This window comes from Merops nubicus, unplaced genomic scaffold (genome assembly GCF_000691845.1).
Source record: "Merops nubicus isolate BGI_N331 unplaced genomic scaffold, ASM69184v1 scaffold8700, whole genome shotgun sequence".
Taxonomy (NCBI): domain Eukaryota; kingdom Metazoa; phylum Chordata; class Aves; order Coraciiformes; family Meropidae; genus Merops; species Merops nubicus.
In genome coordinates, this window is record NW_008580815.1 from 35,939 (window position 1) to 39,841 (window position 3,903).

Genomic DNA, 3,903 nt, shown 5'->3' on the forward strand with positions numbered 1-3,903 from the left:
CCCTGTTAATTGCTTTCCCTAATCCTAAAACTCAGCTGGATTGGTGTTTGTGTCAAGTCACCGTACGCACACTCGCTCACCCTCCCGCGCCGACTCCTTGACCTTGAGGCTCTCGGGAGCGGTGGTGCTGCTCCTGCTGCAGCCACGCTCCCTGGAACAGAGCAGAGCGGCTCTGGGCTTCAGTCTCCCATCCCAGCAGGACGCAGGCAGTGGTGGGCATCCTGCAGAGTGGCTCAGCTCTCCTGCCTTATCTTCTCAGGTACATTCAGAGGAATGACTGATGAAAGGTAGGAACTGCTGCTGTCAGCACTGCAGAGCCCAGGAAGGCTGTAATTTCCTTCCAGAGCCTCATCTCTCCTCAAGAGCTCTCTGCTCCACTGGCATTCTCTCAAGCTGTCTGCTCTCCACATTCATCCCTCTGCTCCTCCTCCCTGAACAGTCCATCCAATGCCTCTTGTTCTCAAAATATATATAAAACTGGGTAGCTCCCTCCATACTCATTTGTTATTACTCTGAAGAAGCACCCACTGCAGCACAGCTACAAGGGGGCAAGGAGGGAGCACCAAAGAGAGAATCCCTTTATAAGTCCTACAGAAGCACTGATGACATCACCTCTCTGTTCCTGAGGCAGCCATGCTTAACCATCAGCACACTCCTTCTTGCCATGGATTTATCCCCTGGTCTGGCTATTTAAGCAAAAAAACCACGTCACTGTCCAACTATCAACACTTCAGACCTTCTGTCATCAGCTTGAATACCAGAAGGAGTAGCTGAGGGAAAGTTAGTAACTGTAAAGGCTGAAGCACAGCAGCTGGAAGGTGCCATCTCTGTTGGAGGAGAAAGGAGATGTTAGACAGAGTCATTAGAGGGGAGGTGATACACTGCCCTGCTACAGTGAGAGCTCTGGGCTTAGGCAGCCCTTGCTCTTTCTTGGATGCCAGCAGTGGAGTCTTGTTAGGCAACAGGTTAAAGGAGTGATTCTTTTTTTGTAATGAAACTCACAGCTACAGTCTGCAGTGAAGGTTCAAAGTTTGATCAGGCTCAGAATATTTAGACAAATTCACATAAAGCAAATCTTTCAAGTGTTATTAAGTGCTGAGTTGCAGATATGAGCCCTGGCAGTGGGTATCCCTAATCTGCTTCTGCCAGAACAGCTTGGAGGGTATGGCCAGGAGTTGGGTTGCTGTGTGCCTCTTTTCTTCATCCTCCTCTTCCCCAAAGCACCTGAAGCTCTCAGAGGCACAGCACCAGGTGAGAGGAGCCCTTGGCCTGACCCGTCACAGGTTATGGCATCAGGTCAGTTTATACACAGTTGGGTGTTCTGAACGGCCTCCAAAGGAACACGTGCAGGGAGCTGGGTGCAAAGAGCCTAGCTGGGGTGCTGGGTCCAGGATAATCACACCAGCCTGGCAGCGTGCCCTTGCTGATGAGCTCCCTGCCACCCCTGCATGAAGCAGAGCTAATTAACTGAGCATGGCACTGTACCAAAGCCCTGTTCATTCTTGGGGCTCCAGGGCTGGCTTAGCCAGTGCCGCCTTGGGGACACCACAGCGATAAGTGAGGGGAACTAGTGTCAGCTTCTCTGTTACAGAATCCTAGAATTGTTTGGGTTGGAAAGACCATCAAGTCCAACCATTAACCTAACTCTGCCAGGTCCCCACTGACCTGTGTCAGCATCACATCTCCACGGCTTGGAAATCCCTCCAGGGATGGGGACTCCACCACTGCCCTGGGCAGCCTGGCACAGCCATGCACAACCCTTGCGGGAAAGAAATTGTTCCTCAGGGCCAACCTCAACCTCTTCTAGTGCAGCCTGAGGCTGTTTCCTCTTATCCTATTGCTTGTTCCTTGGCCGAAGAGTCTGACCCTACCTGGCTCCAACCTCCTGTCAGGGAGTTGTGGAGAGCCAGAAGGTCTCCCCTGCATCAACATGGATTTAGGCAAGGGCTGCCATTATTCCCACACCTACTCTGCCACAGAGGTGTCAGATAGGAAGGTTCATGTTCATTACCAGTCTGAACAGGATTCAAAGTGACATTCTCAAGATGATTGGTCACCAATGTCTGTAGGTTCTCAGGCAGAGTTCCCAGATTCCTAGAGTTCAAATGGGTAATGTGTAAGCGCCCTCCTGAGCTAACGTCTCAGTTCTGGATATCAGAAAGCTGCACAGCTTCCTTCCTCCTCTGGTAACGTGCGTGAAGGACAGGGGAGGGAGTGTGCAGCACTCCAGAAATTAATGGTGTCTGGAAAAATGAATCAAATGCAAAATGTAATCAAAGTTCCTAATTGGAAAGAAGTTTGGAGAGCCTTGCTTTCTCCTGGAAGTTCCGGCTGCAGTAGTTGTGTGTTACCTCAGTCTGTTCAGAGATGGCCTGAGCACGCTTCTGTCCCGTGGTACTGTCAGTCAAAGCGCTGAGGCTGATAGCAAGGCTCAGAAATTATGTGCTTTATTGATTGTGTCTAGAAGCAAGGGCCTCTGATGTGTGCTGGGCTTGGCGTCTCAGTGCTGCCTCTGGGTAGTTTTTCCAGTGATCAGGACTGGGTTTTCTGGCTGCTTGGCAGCTCAGAGTCAGCAAGTGGAAGGTACAAGGTTTAGATTCAGCTTATGTTAACAGCAGGGGTCTGACTTCCCTGTGAAGTACTAAAGAATGGCTGCAACAGCAAAGGGCCCCCATCCCCACCTTCTCTCCCTACCCACCCACAGGTGAGGAGGCTGCCAGACAATTGCAGCCTGATATACTTGGCCCTCCTTTGAGTGGGGGTTTGGACCAGGCAACCCCAGAGGTCCCTTCTGACTTGGGTCATTCTTTAACTCTGTGATTCAAAGTCTCTAACCGCTTTCAAGCAGGGAAGGGTCAAGATTCAGTGAGATCGGCAGGCACAGGATTGTGCATCGGGCCCTTTACAGATCCATCTCCACTTCAGAGGAGTGTTTGTAAGAAATAGGTAATGGGGTGGTGTAAAGAATGATGGGTTCCCTTCAGCTCAACTGAAAAATCAGAGATTTGTGTTCAATTGTTTTAAGGTAGTTTAATCCTTTTCATGGAAGTATTCTGGGCTGGTTATAAAATGGAAATGTTCTCTGAATGAAAACCTCATGGTCTCTTTTAAAGACAGCTTGCAGTGCAAATTGCTTTCCCTTGATGGCCTTAACTACATCAGGCTTGAGTAGCTTTTGTTCTTGCAGAAGAATATTTCATCAGTGCACTTACTATACCTTGAAACTGTTTACTCATGTGTTACTAAGAGAAGCCCCATTTTGAAGCTGTAAAGCATGTCTTAGGGATGTCTCTGTGGTGATCAGTCAGTGCTGAGAGCAGGCAGATCAGTGCCCAGCTGTGATGGGGGGGGGGGCAGAGGTGAAGGGCAGGGGCAGGAGGGAGTTGGCCACATCCTGCTGTCTTTGGAGCTCACCTCTGCAGAAGGAGAAACCAAGCTGCCATGTCCTTTGCCTTCTGTCAGTGGGTTTACGTTCAGGGTTTGTCTTTGTTTGCTCTATCAGAGATAACTGTGATTATATCGAGAACTTTGACATCTTATTCCTGAGAGTGGAGGGCAGACAGAGAGTTCTGTCCTTAGAGCAGTGTCGGAGACAGCCTGGGCTGGGCAGTGTGTTCGTGCAGGCGCGAGCGCTGCCTGTGCTCTGCTGGAGAGGCAACTGCTCTTGCCTCAGCACTTCTCCGTAGCCCACGGTGGGGTTTCAAACTTCATCATCGCTCCAGAAAATCCTGTAAATGAAGAAATAAGTGCATCGTAACAGGAGCACCGAGGCTCCCTGCTGAGCTGTCCCTCCTGGCCAAAGCCTCATCCCAGCCATACTGATTTCAAATTGCTCCCTTTGCCTCACCTCTGGTCTTTGGTGGCAGACCAGACAGAGAGACTCATCTCCCTCATCCTGCTGCA

The 3,903-nt window shown here is 50.3% G+C and overlaps 1 protein-coding gene across 1 annotated transcript in view; it reads left to right on the forward strand.

Moving 5' to 3' along the window:
• Window positions 1-3,903, forward strand: part of LOC103773439 (potassium/sodium hyperpolarization-activated cyclic nucleotide-gated channel 4) — a gene marked incomplete at its 5' end in the record, with an annotated part of 22,513 nt that overhangs the window by 10,450 nt on the left and 8,160 nt on the right. The window lies entirely within an intron of this gene.